At 59.8% G+C, this 13,760-nt stretch overlaps 1 protein-coding gene across 1 annotated transcript in view; it reads left to right on the forward strand.

The window, feature by feature from the left end:
* The window catches only part of LOC137307999 (mucin-6-like), a gene marked incomplete at its 3' end in the record, with an annotated part of 353,656 nt that overhangs the window by 118,570 nt on the left and 221,326 nt on the right, over positions 1–13,760 (forward strand). The window lies entirely within an intron of this gene.

Genomic DNA, 13,760 nt, shown 5'->3' on the forward strand with positions numbered 1-13,760 from the left:
ACCCTGTCTTTCGAAGGGGCCCTGGTGGTGAGACCCTGTCTAGAGAAGGGGCCCTGGTGGTGAGACCCTGTCTATAGAAGGGGGCCTGGTGGTGAGACCCTGTCTGTAGAAGGGGCCCTGGTGGTGAGACCCTGTCTATAGAAGGGGCCCTGGTGGTGAGACCCTGTCTATAGAAGGGGCCCTGGTGGTGAGACCCTGTCTATAGTAGGGGCGCTGGTGGTGAGACCCTGTCGATAGAAGTGGCCCTGGTGGTGAGACCCTGTCTATAGAAGGGGCCCTGGTGGTGAGACCCTGTCTATAGAAGGGGCCCTGGTGGTGAGACCCTGTCTATAGAAGGGGCCCTGGTGGTGAGACCCTGTCTATAGAAGGGGCCCTGGTGGTGAGACCCTGTCTATAGAGGGCCCTGGTGGTGAGGCCCTGTCTATAGAAGGGGCCCTGGTGGTGAGACCCTGTCTATAGAAGGGGCCCTGGTGGTGAGACCCTGTCTATAGAAGGGGCCCTGGTGGTGAGACCCTGTCTATAGAAGGGGCCCTGGTGGTGAGACCCTGTCTATAGAAGGGGCCCTGGTGGTTAGACCCTGTCTATAGAAGGGGCCCTGGTGGTGAGGCCCTGTCAATAGAAGGTGCCCTGGTGGTGAGACCCTGTCTATAGAAGGGGCCCTGGTGGTGAGACCCTGTCTATAGAAGGGGTCCTGGTGTTGAGACCCTGTCTATAGAAGGGGCCCTGGTGGTGAGGCCCTGTCAATAGAAGGGGCCCTGGTGGTGAGACCCTGTCTATAGAAGGGGCCCTGGTGGTGAGACCCTGTCTATAGAAGGGGTCCTGGTGGTGAGACCCTGTCTATAGAAGGGGCCCTGGTGGTGAGACCCTGTCTATAGAAGGGGTCCTGGTGGTGAGTCCCTGTCTATAGAAGGGGCCCTGGTGGTGAGACCCTGTCTATAGAGGGCCCTGGTGGTGAGACCCTGTCTATAGAAGGGGCCCTGGTGGTGAGGCCCTGTCTATAGAGGGCCCTGGTGGTGAGACCCTGTCTATAGAGGGCCCTGGTGGTGAGGCCCTGTCTATAGAAGGGGTCCTGGTGGTGAGGCCCTGTCTGTAGAAGGGGCCCTGGTGGTGAGGCCCTGTCTATAGAAGGGGTCCTGGTGGTGAGACCCTGTCGATAGAAGGGGCCTGGTGGTGAGACCCTGTCTATAGAAGGGGCCCTGGTGGAGAGACCCTGCCTATAGAGGGTCCCGGTGGTGAGGCCCTGTCTATAGAAGGGTCCTGGTGGTGAGGCCCTGTCGAAAGAAGGGGCCCTGGTGGTGAGGCCCTGTCTATAGAAGGGGCCCTGGTGGTGAGACCCTGTCTATAGAAGGGGCCCTGGTGGTGAGGCCCTGTCTATAGAGGGCCCTGGTGGTGAGACCCTGTCTATAGAAGGGGCCCTGGTGGTGAGACCCTGTCTATAGAAGGGGCCCTGCTGGTGAGACACTGTCTATAGAAGGGGTCCTGGTGGTGAGGCCCTGTCTATAGAGGGTCCTGGTGGTGAGACCCTGTCTATAGAAGGGGCCCTGGTGGTGAGGCCCTGTCTATAGAGGGCCCTGGTGGTGAGACCCTGTCTATAGAGGGCCCTGGTGGTGAGACACTGTCTATAGAAGGGGCCCTGGTGGTGAGGCCCTGTCTAAAGAGGGCCCTGGTGGTGAGGCCCTGTCTATAGAAGGGGCCCTGGTGGTGAGACCCTGTCTATAGAAGGGGTCCTGGTGGTGAGGCCCTGTCTATAGAGGGCCCTGGTGGTGAGACCCTGTCTATAGAAGGGGCCCTGGTGGTGAGGCCCTGTCTATAGAGGGCCCTGGTGGTGAGACCCTGTCTATAGAAGGGGCCCTGGTGGTGAGGCCCTGTCTATAGAAGGGGCCCTGGTGGTGAGACCCTGTCTATAGAAGGGGCCCTGGTGGTGAGACACTGTCTATAGAAGGGGCCCTGGTGGTGAGTCCCTGTCTATAGAAGGGGCCCTGCTGGTGAGACCCTGTCTATAGAAGGGGCCCTGGTGGTGAGACCCTGTATATAGAAGGGGCCCTGCTGGTGAGACCCTGTCTATAGAAGGGGCCCTGGTGGTGAGGCCCTGTCTATAGAAGGGGCCCTGGTGGTGAGGCCCTGTCTATAGAGGGCCCTGGTGGTGAGACCCTGTCTATAGAAGGGGCCCTGGTGGTGAGACCCTGTCTATAGAAGGGGCCCTGCTGGTGAGACACTGTCTATAGAAGGGGTCCTGGTGGTGAGGCCCTGTCTATAGAGGGTCCTGGTGGTGAGACCCTGTCTATAGAAGGGGCCCTGGTGGTGAGGCCCTGTCTATAGAGGGCCCTGGTGGTGAGACCCTGTCTATAGAGGGCCCTGGTGGTGAGACACTGTCTATAGAAGGGGCCCTGGTGGTGAGGCCCTGTCTAAAGAGGGCCCTGGTGGTGAGGCCCTGTCTATAGAAGGGGCCCTGGTGGTGAGACCCTGTCTATAGAAGGGGTCCTGGTGGTGAGGCCCTGTCTATAGAGGGCCCTGGTGGTGAGACCCTGTCTATAGAAGGGGCCCTGGTGGTGAGGCCCTGTCTATAGAGGGCCCTGGTGGTGAGACCCTGTCTATAGAAGGGGCCCTGGTGGTGAGGCCCTGTCTATAGAAGGGGCCCTGGTGGTGAGACCCTGTCTATAGAAGGGGCCCTGGTGGTGAGACACTGTCTATAGAAGGGGCCCTGGTGGTGAGTCCCTGTCTATAGAAGGGGCCCTGCTGGTGAGACCCTGTCTATAGAAGGGGCCCTGGTGGTGAGACCCTGTATATAGAAGGGGCCCTGCTGGTGAGACCCTGTCTATAGAAGGGGCCCTGGTGGTGAGGCCCTGTCTATAGAAGGGGCCCTGCTGGTGAGACCCTGTCTATAGAAGGGGTCCTGGTGGTGAGACCCTGTCTATAGAGGGCCCTGGTGGTGAGACCCTGTCTATAGAAGGGGCCCTGGTGGTGAGGCCCTGTCTATAGAAGGGGCCCTGGTGGTGAGACCCTGTCTATAGAAGGGGCCCTGGTGGTGAGACACTGTCTATAGAAGGGGCCCTGGTGGTGAGTCCCTGTCTATAGAAGGGGCCCTGCTGGTGAGACCCTGTCTATAGAAGGGGCCCTGGTGGTGAGACCCTGTATATAGAAGGGGCCCTGCTGGTGAGACCCTGTCTATAGAAGGGGCCCTGGTGGTGAGGCCCTGTCTATAGAAGGGGCCCTGCTGGTGAGACCCTGTCTATAGAAGGGGTCCTGGTGGTGAGACCCTGTCTATAGAGGGCCCTGGTGGTGAGGCCCTGTCTATAGAGGGCCCTGGTGGTGAGGCCCTGTCTATAGAGGCCATGGTGGTGAGACCCTGTCTGTAGAAGGGGCCCTGGTGGTGAGACCCTGTCTATAGAAGGGGCCCTGGTGGTGAGGCCCTGTCTATAGAAGGGGCCCTGGTGGTGAGACCCTGTCTATAGAAGGGGTCCTGGTGGTGAGACCCTGTCTATAGAAGGGGCCCTGGTGGTGAGACCCTGTCTATACAGGGCCCTGGTGGTGAGGCCCTGTCTATAGAAGGGGCCCTGGTGGTGAGACCCTGTCTATAGAAGGGGCCCTGGTGGTGAGGCCCTGTCTATAGAAGGGGCCCTGGTGGTGAGACCCTGTCTATAGAAGGGGCCCTGGTGGTGAGGCCCTGTCTATAGAAGGGGCCCTGGTGGTGAGACCCTGTCTATAGAAGGGGCCCTGGTGGTGAGACCCAGTCTATAGAAGGGGCCCTGGTGGTGAGACCCTGTCTATAGAAGGGGCCCTGGTGGTGAGACCCTGTCTATAGAAGGGGCCCTGGTGGTGAGACCCTGTCTATAGAAGGGGCCCTGGTGGTGAGACCCTGTCTATAGAAGGGGCCCTGGTGGTGAGACCCTGTCTATAGAAGGGGCCCTGGTGGTGAGACCCTGTCTATAGAAGGGGCCCTGGTGGTGAGACCCTGTCTATAGAAGGGGCCCTGGTGGTGAGACCCTGTCTATAGAAGGGGCCCTGGTGGTGAGACCCTGTCTATAGAAGGGGCCCTGGTGGTGAGACACTGTCTATAGAAGGGGCCCTGGTGGTGAGGCCCTGTCTATAGAAGGGGCCCTGGTGGTGAGACCCTGTCTATAGAAGGGGTCCTGGTGGTGAGGCCCTGTCTATAGAAGGGGCCCTTGTGGTGAGGCCCTGTCTATAGAAGGGGCCCTGGTGGTGAGACCCTGTCCATAGAAGGGGTCCTGGTGGTGAGGCCCTGTCCATAGAAGGGGCCCTGGTAGTGAGGCCCTGTCTATAGAGGGCCCTGGTGGTGAGGCCCTGTCTATAGAAGGGGCCCTGGTGGTGAGACCCTGTCTATAGAAGGGGTCCTGGTGGTGAGACCCTGTCTATACAAGGGGCCCTGGTGGTGAGACCCTGTCTATAGAAGGGGTCCTGGTGGTGAGGCCCTGTCTATAGAAGGGGCCCTGGTGGTGAGACCCTTTCTATAGAAGGGGCCCTGGTGGTGAGACCCTGTCTATAGAGGGCCCTGGTGGTGAGACCCTGTCTATAGAAGGGGCCCTGGTGGTGAGACCCTGTCTATAGAAGGGGCCCTGGTGGTGAGACCCTGTCTATAGAGGGCCCTGGTGGTGAGACCCTGTCTATAGAAGGGGCCCTGGTGGTGAGACACTGTCTATAGAAGGGGCCCTGGTGGTGAGACCCTGTCTATAGAGGGCCCTGGTGGTGAGACCCTGTCTATAGAAGGGGCCCTGGTGGTGAGGCCCTGTCTATAGAGGGCCCTGGTGGTGAGACCCTGTCTATAGAGGGTCCTGGTGGTGAGGCCCTGTCTATAGAAGGGGTCCTGGTGGTGAGACCCTGTCTATAGAAGGGGCCCTGGTGGTGAGACCCTGTCTATAGAAGGGGTCCTGGTGGTGAGACCCTGTCTATAGAGGGCCCTGGTGGTGAGGCCCTGTCTATAGAAGGGGTCCTGGTGGTGAGACCCTGTCTATAGAAGGGGCCCTGGTGGTGAGACCCTGTCGAAAGAAGGGGCCCTGGTTGTGAGGCCCTGTCTATAGAAGGGGTCCTGGTGGTGAGACCCTGTCTATAGAAGGGGGCCTGGTGGTGAGACCCTGTCTATAGAAGGGGCCCTGGTGGTGAGACCCTGTCTATAAAGGGCCCTGGTGGTGAGACCCTGTCTATAGAAGGGGCCCTGGTGGTGAGACACTGTCTATAGAAGGGGCCCTGGTGGTGAGACCCTGTCTATAGAGGGCCCTGGTGGTGAGACCCTGTCTATAGAAGGGGCCCTGGTGGTGAGGCCCTGTCTATAGAGGGCCCTGGTGGTGAGACCCTGTCTATAGAGGGTCCTGGTGGTGAGGCCCTGTCTATAGAAGGGGTCCTGGTGGTGAGACCCTGTCTATAGAAGGGGCCCTGGTGGTGAGACCCTGTCTATAGAAGGGGTCCTGGTGGTGAGACCCTGTCTATAGAAGGGGCCCTGGTGGTGAGACCCTGTCTATAGAAGGGGTCCTGGTGGTGAGACCCTGTCTATAGAAGGGGCCCTGGTGGTGAGACCCTGTCTATAGAAGGGGCCCTGGTGGTGAGGCCCTGTCTATAGAAGGGGTCCTGGTGGTGAGACCCTGTCTATAGAAGGGGTCCTGGTGGTGAGATCCTGTCTATAGAGGGCCCTGTTGGTGAGGCCCTTTCTATAGAAGGGGCCCTGGTGGTGAGACCCTGTCTATAGAGGGCCCTGGTGGTGAGACCCTGTCTATAGAGGGCCCTGGTGGTGAGACCCTGTCTATAGAAGGGGTCCTGGTGGTGAGGCCCTGTCGATAGAAGGGGCCCAGGTGGTGAGGCCCTGTCTATAGAAGGGGCCCTGGTGGTGAGACCCTGTCTATAGAAGGGGTCCTGGTGGTGAGGCCCTGTCTATAGAAGGGGCCCTGGTGGTGAGACCCTGTCTATAGAAGGGGCCCTGGTGGTGAGACCCTGTCTGTAGAACGGGCCCTGGTGGTGAGGCCCTGTCTTTTGAGGGCCCTGGTGGTGAGACCCTGTCTATAGAGGGCCCTGGTGGTGAGACCCTGTCTATAGAAGGGGCCCTGGTGGTGAGACCCTGTCTATAGAAGGGGCCCTGGTGGTGAGACCCTGTCTATAGAAGGGGCCCTGGTGGTGAGACACTGTCTATAGAAGGGGCCCTGGTGGTGAGACCCTGTCTATAGAGGGCCCTGGTGGTGAGACCCTGTCTATAGAAGGGGCCCTGGTGGTGAGGCCCTGTCTATAGAGGGCCCTGGTGGTGAGGCCCTGTCTATAGAAGGGGCCCTGGTGGTGAGGCCCTGTCTATAGAGGGCCCTGGTGGTGAGGCCCTGTCTATAGAAGGGGCCCTGGTGGTGAGACCCTCTCTATAGAGGGCCCTGGTGGTGAGGCCCTGTCTATAGAAGGGGCCCTGGTGGTGAGGCCCTGTCTATAGAGGGCCCTGGTGGTGAGACCCTGTCTATAGAAGGGGCCCTGGTGGTGAGGCCCTGTCTATAGAAGGGGTCCTGGTGGTGAGGCCCTGTCTATAGAAGGTGCCCTGGTGGTGAGACCCAGTCTATAGAAGGGGCCCTGGTGGTGAGGCCCTGTCTATAGAAGGGGCCCTGGTGGTGAGGCCCTGTCTATAGAGGGCCCTGGTGGTGAGACCCTGTCTATAGAAGGGGCCCTGGTGGTGAGACCCTGTCTATAGAGGGCCCTGGTGGTGAGACCCTGTCTATAGAAGGGTCCCTGGTGGTGAGGCCCTGTCTATAGAAGGGGCCCTGGTGGTGAGACCCTGTCTATAGAAGGGGCCCTGGTGGTGAGACACTGTCTATAGAAGGGGCCCTGGTGGTGAGACCCTGTCTATAGAGGGCCCTGGTGGTGAGACCCTGTCTATAGAAGGGGCCCTGGTGGTGAGACACTGTCTATAGAAGGGGCCCTGGTGGTGAGACCCTGTCTATAGAGGGCCCTGGTGGTGAGACCCTGTCTATAGAAGGGGCCCTGGTGGTGAGGCCCTGTCTATAGAAGGGGCCCTGGTGGTGAGACCCTGTCTATAGAGGGCCCTGGTGGTGAGACCCTGTCTATAGAAGGGGCCCTGGTGGTGAGGCCCTGTCTACAGAGGGCCCTGGTGGTGAGACCCTGTCTATAGAGGGTCCTGGTGGTGAGGCCCTGTCTATAGAAGGGGTCCTGGTGGTGAGACCCTGTCTATAGAAGGGGCCCTGGTGGTGAGACCCTGTCTATAGAAGGGGTCCTGGTGGTGAGACCCTGTCTATAGAAGGGGCCCTGGTGGTGAGACCCTGTCTATAGAAGGGGTCCTGGTGGTGAGACCCTGTCTATAGAAGGGGCCCTGGTGGTGAGACCCTGTCTATAGAAGGGGCCCTGGTGGTGAGGCCCTGTCTATAGAAGGGGTCCTGGTGGTGAGACCCTGTCGATAGAAGGGGTCCTGGTGGTGAGACCCTGTCTATAGAGGGCCCTGTTGGTGAGGCCCTGTCTATAGAAGGGGCCCTGGTGGTGAGACCCTGTCTATAGAGGGCCCTGGTGGTGAGACCCTGTCTATAGAGGGCCCTGGTGGTGAGACCCTGTCTATAGAAGGGGCCCTGGTGGTGAGACCCTGTCTATAGAAGGGGCCCTGGTGGTGAGGCCCTGTCTATAGAAGGGGCCCTGTTGGTGAGGCCCTGTCTATAGAAGGGGCCCTGGTGGTGAGACCCTGTCTATAGAAGGGGCCCTGGTGGTGAGACCCTGTCTGCAGAAGGGGCCCTGGTGGTGAGGCCCTGTCTTTTGAGGGCCCTGGTGGTGAGACCCTGTCTATAGAGGGCCCTAGTGGTGAGACCCTGTCTATAGAAGGGGCCCTGGTGGTGAGGCCCTGTCTATAGAAGGGGCCCTGGTGTTGAGGCCCTGTCTATAGAGGGCCCTGGTGGTGAGGCCCTGTCTGCAGAAGGGGCCCTGGTGGTGAGGCCCTGTCTATAGAGTGCCCTGGTGGTGAGGCCCTGTCTATAGAAGGGGCCCTGGTGGTGAGACCCTCTCTATAGAGGGCCCTGGTGGTGAGGCCCTGTCTATAGAAGGGGTCCTGGTGGTGAGGCCCTGTCTATAGAGGGCCCTGGTCGTGAGGCCCTGTCTATAGAAGGGGCCCTGGTGGTGAGACCCTGTCTATAGAAGGGGCCCTGGTGGTGAGACCCTGTCTATAGAAGGGGCCCTGGTGGTGAGACCCTGTCTATAGAGGGCCCTGGTGGTGAGACCCTGTCTATAGAAGGGTCCCTGGTGGTGAGGCCCTGTCTATAGAAGGGGCCCTGGTGATGAGACCCTGTCTATAGAAGGGGCCCTGGTGGTGAGGCCCTGTCTATAGAAGGGGCCCTGATGGTGAGACCCTGTCTATAGAAGGGGCCCTGGTGGTGAGGCCCTGTCTATAGAAGGGGCCCTAGTGGTGAGGCCCTGTCTATAGAAGGGGCCCTGGTGGTGAGGCCCTGTCTATAGAAGGGGCCCTGGTGGTGAGACCCTGTCTATAGAAGGGGCCCTGGTGGTGAGGCCCTGTCTATAGAAGGGGCCCTAGTGGTGAGGCCCTGTCTATAGAAGGGGCCCTGGTGGTGAGGCCCTGTCTATAGAAGGGGCCCTAGTGGTGAGGCCCTGTCTATAGAGGGTCCTGATGGAGAGGCCCTGTCTATAGAAGGGGCCCTGGTGGTGACGCCCTGTCGAAAGAGGGTCCTGATGGTGAGACCCTGTCTATAGTGGGCCCTGGTGGTGAGACCCTGTCTATAGAAGGGGCCCTGGTGGTGAGACCCTGTCTATAGAAGGGGCCCTGGTGGTGAGACCCTGTCTATAGAAGGGGCCCTGGTGGTGAGACCCTGTCTATAGAAGGGGTCCTGGTGGTGAGGCCCTGTCTATAGAAGGGGCCCTGGTGGTGAGACCCTGTCTATAGAAGGGGCCCTGGTGGTGAGACCCTGTCTATAGAAGGGGCCCTGGTGGTGAGACCCTGTCTATAGAAGGGGCCCTGGTGGTGAGACACTGTCTATAGAAGGGGCCCTGGTGGTGAGACCCTGTCTATAGAAGGGGTCCTGGTGGTGAGGCCCTGTCTATAGAAGGGGCCCTGGTGGTGAGACCCTGTCTATAGAAGGGGCCCTGGTGGTGAGACCCTGTCTATAGAAGGGGCCCTGGTGGTGAGGCCCTGTCTATAGAAGGGGCCCTGGTGGTGAGGCCCTGTCTATAGAAGGGGCCCTGGTGGTGAGACCCTGTCTATAGAAGGGGCCCTAGTGGTGAGGCCCTGTCTATAGAAGGGGCCCTGGTGGTGAGACCCTGTCTATAGAAGGGGCCCTGGTGGTGAGACCCTGTCTATAGAAGGGGCCCTGGTGGTGAGGCCCTGTCTATAGAGGGCCCTGGTGGTGAGACCCTGTCTATAGAGGGCCCTAGTGGTGAGGCCCTGTCTATAGAAGGGGCCCTAGTGGTGAGGCCCTGTCTATAGAGGGTCCTGATGGTGAGGCCCTGTCTATAGAAGGGGCCCTGGTGGTGAGGCCCTGTCTATAGAAGGGGCCCTGGTGGTGATACCCTGTCTATAGAAGGGGCCCTGGTGGTGAGACCCTGTCTACAGAGGGTCCTGATGGTGAGGCCCTGTCTATAGAAGGGGTCCTGGTGGTGAGGCCCTGTCTATAGAAGGGGCCTGGTGGTGAGGCCCTGTCTATAGAAGGGGCCTGGTGGTGAGGCCCTGTCTATAGAGGGGGCCCTGGTGGTGAGTCCCTGTCTATAGAAGGGGTCCTGGTGGTGAGGCCCTGTCTCTAGAAGGGGCCCTGGTGGTGAGACCCTGTCTATAGAAGGGGCCCTGGTGGTGAGGCCCTGTCAAAAGAAGGGGCCCTGGTGGTGAGACCCTGTCTATAGAAGGGGTCCTGGTGGTGAGACCCTGACTATAGAGGGCCCTGGTGGTGAGACCCTGTCTATAGAGGGCCCTGGTGGTGAGACCCTGTCTATAGAAGGGGCCCTGGTGGTGAGACCCTGTCTATAGAGGGCCCTGGTGGTGAGGCCCTGTCTATAGAAGGGGCCCTGGTGGTGAAACCCTGTCTATAGAAGGGGCCCTGGTGGTGAGACCCTGTCTATAGAAGGGGCCCTGGTGGTGAGACCCTGTCGATAGAAGGGGCCCTGGTGGTGAGGCCCTGTCTATAGAAGGGGCCCTGGTGGTGAGACCCTGTCTATAGAAGGGGCCCTGGTGGTGAGACCCTGTCTATAGAAGGGGCCCTGGTGGTGAGACCCTGTCTATAGAAGGGGCCCTGGTGGTGAGACCCTGTCTATAGAAGGGGCCCTGGTGGTGAGACCCTGTCTATAGAGGGCCCTGGTGGTGAGACCCTGTCTATAGAAGGGGTCCTGGTGGTGAGACCCTGTCTATAGAAGGGGCCTGGTGGTGAGACCCTGTCTATAGAAGGGGCCCTGGTGGTGAGACCCTGTCTATAGAAGGGGCCCTGGTGGTGAGACCCTGTCTATAGAAGGGGCCCTGGTGGTGAGACCCTGTCTATAGAAGGGGTCCTGGTGGTGAGACCCTGTCTATAGAGGGCCCTGGTGGTGAGACCCTGTCCATAGAGGGCCCTGGTGGTGAGACCCTGTCGATAGAAGGGGTCCTGGTGGTGAGGCCCTGTCTATAGAAGGGGCCCTGGTGGTGAGACCCTGTCTATAGAGGGCCCTGGTGGTGAGGCACTGTCCATAGAAGGGGCCCTGGTGGTGAGGCCCTGTCTATAGAGGGCCCTGGTGGTGAGACCCTGTCTATAGAGGGCCCTGGTGGTGAGACCCTGTCTATAGAAGGGGCCCTGGTGGTGAGACCCTGTCCATAGAAGGGGTCCTGGTGGTGAGGCCCTGTCTATAGAAGGGGCCCTGGTGGTGAGACCCTGTCTATAGAGGGCCCTGGTGGTGAGACCCTGTCTATAGAAGGGGTCCTGGTGGTGAGACCCTGTCTATAGAAGGGGTCCTGGTGGTGAGGCCCTGTCTATAGAGGGCCCTGGTGGTGAGACCATGTCTATAGAAGGGGTCCTGGTGGTGAGACCCTGTCTATAGAAGGGGCCCTGGTGGTGAGACCCTGTCTATAGAAGGGGCCCTGGTGGTGAGACCCTGTCTATAGAAGGGGTCCTGGTGGTGAGATCCTGTCTATAGAAGGGGCCTGGTGGTGAGGCCCTGTCTATAGAAGGGGTCCTGGTTGTGAGACCCTGTCTATAGAAGGGGCCCTGGTGGTGAGACCCTGTCTATGGAGGGCCCTGGTGGTGAGACCCTGTCTATAGAAGGGGCCCTGGTGGTGAGGCCCTGTCTATAGAAGGGGCCCTGGTGGTGAGACCCTGTCTATAGAAGGGGTCCTGGTGGTGAGGCCCTGTCTATAGAAGGGGCCCTGGTGGTGAGGCCCTGTCTATAGAAGGGGCCCTGGTGGTGAGACCCTGTCTGTAGAAGGGGCCCTGGTGGTGAGGCCCTGTCTGTAGAAGGGGCCCTGGTGGTGAGACCCTGTCTATAGAGGGCCCTGGTGGTGAGACCCTGTCTATAGAAGGGGCCCTGGTGGTGAGACCCTGTCTATAGAAGGGGTCCTGGTGGTGAGACCCTGTCTATAGAAGGGGCCCTGGTGGTGAGACACTGTCTATAGAAGGGGCCCTGGTGGTGAGACCCTGTCTATAGAAGTGGCCCTGGTGGTGAGACCCTGTCTATAGAAGGGGCCCTGGTGGTGAGGCCCTGTCTATAGAAGGGGTCCTGGTGGTGAGACCCTGTCTATAGAAGGGGCCCTGGTGGTGAGGCCCTGTCTATAGAAGGGGCCCTGGTGGTGAGACCCTGTCTATAGAAGTGGCCCTGGTGGTGAGACCCTGTCTATAGAGGGCCCTGGTGGTGAGACCCTGTCTATAGAAGGGGCCCTGGTGGTGAGACCCTGTCTATAGAAGGGGCCCTGGTGGTGAGGCCCTGTTTCTAGAGGGCCCTGGTGGTGAGACCCTGTATATAGAGGGCCCTGGTGGTGAGACCCTGTCTATAGAAGGGGCCCTGGTGGTGAGACCCTGTCTATAGAAGGGGCCCTGGTGGTGAGACCCTGTCTACAGAAGGGGCCCTGGTGGTGAGGCCCTGTCTATAGAAGGGGCCCTGGTGGTGAGACCCTGTCTATGGAAGGGGCCCTGGTGGTGAGACCCTGTCTATAGAAGGGGCCCTGGTGGTGAGGCCCTGTCTATAGAAGGGGCCCTGGTGGTGAGGCCCTGTCTATAGAAGGGGCCCTGGTGGTGAGACCCTGTCTATAGAGGGCCCTAGTGGTGAGGCCCTGTCTATAGAAGGGGCCCTGGTGGTGAGACCCTGTCTATAGAGGGCCCTAGTGGTGAGGCCCTGTCTATAGAAGGGGCCCTAGTGGTGAGGCCCTGTCTATAGAGGGTCCTGATGGTGAGGCCCTGTCTATAGAAGGGGCCCTGGTGGTGAGGCCCTGTCTATAGAAGGGGCCCTGGTGGTGAGACCCTGTCTATAGAAGGGTCCCTGGTGGTGAGACCCTGTCTATAGAAGGGGCCCTGGTGGTGAGACCCTGTCTACAGAGGGTCCTGATGGTGAGGCCCTGTCTATAGAAGGGGTCCTGGTGGTGAGGCCCTGTCTATAGAAGGGGCCTGGTGGTGAGGCCCTGTCTATAGAAGGGGCCTGGTGGTGAGGCCCTGTCTATAGAGGGGGCCCTGGTGGTGAGGCCCTGTCTATAGAAGGGGTCCTGGTGGTGAGGCCCTGTCTATAGAAGGGGCCCTGGTGGTGAGACCCTGTCTATAGAAGGGGCCCTGGTGGTGAGGCCCTGTCTATAGAAGGGGCCCTGGTGGTGAGACCCTGTCTATAGAAGGGGTCCTGGTGGTGAGACCCTGTCTATAGAGGGCCCTGGTGGTGAGACCCTGTCTATAGAAGGGGCCTGGTGGTGAGACCCTGTCTGTAGAAGGGGCCCTGGTGGTGAGACCCTGTCTATAGAAGGGGCCCTGGTGGTGAGACCCTGTCTATAGAAGGGGTCCTGGTGGTGAGACCCTGTCTAGAGAAGGGGCCCTGGTGGTGAGACCCTGTCTATAGAAGGGGCCCTGGTGGTGAGACCCTGTCTGTAGAAGGGGCCCTGGTGGTGAGACCCTGTCTATAGAAGGGGCCCTGTTGGTGAGACCCTGTCTATAGAAGGGGCCCTGGTGGTGAGACCCTGTCTATAGAAGGGGCCCTGGTGATGAGACCCTGTCTATAGAAGGGGCCCTGGTGGTGAGACCCTGTCTATAGAAGGGGCCCTGGTGATGAGACCCTGTCTATAGAAGGGGCCCTGGTGGTGAGACCCTGTCTATAGAGGGGCCTGGTGGTGAGACCCTGTCTATAGAAGGGGTCCTGGTGGTGAGACCCTGTCTATAGAAGGGGCCTGGTGGTGAGACCCTATCTATAGAAGGGGCCCTGGTGGTGAGACCCTGTCTATAGAAGGGGCCCTGGTGGTGAGACCCTGTCTATAGAAGGGACCCTGGTGGTGAGACCCTGTCTATAGAAGGGGTCCTGGTGGTGAGACCCTGTCTATAGAAGGGGCCCTGGTGGTGAGGCCCCGTCTATAGAAGGGGCCCTGGTGGTGAGGCCCTGTCTATAGAGGGCCCTGGTGGTGAGACCCTGTCTATAGAGGGCCCTGGTGGTGAGACCCTGTCGATAGAAGGGGTCCTGGTGGTGAGGCCCTGTCTATAGAGGGCCCTGGTGGTGAGGCCCTGTCCATAGAAGGGGCCCTGGTGGTGAGGCCCTGTCTATAGAGGGCCCTGGTGGTGAGACCCTGTCTATAGAAGGGGCCCTGGTGGTGAGACCCTGTCTATAGAAGGGGCCCTGGTGGTGAGACTCTGTCT

Source organism: Heptranchias perlo, unplaced genomic scaffold (genome assembly GCF_035084215.1).
Source record: "Heptranchias perlo isolate sHepPer1 unplaced genomic scaffold, sHepPer1.hap1 HAP1_SCAFFOLD_117, whole genome shotgun sequence".
NCBI classification, from domain to species: domain Eukaryota; kingdom Metazoa; phylum Chordata; class Chondrichthyes; order Hexanchiformes; family Hexanchidae; genus Heptranchias; species Heptranchias perlo.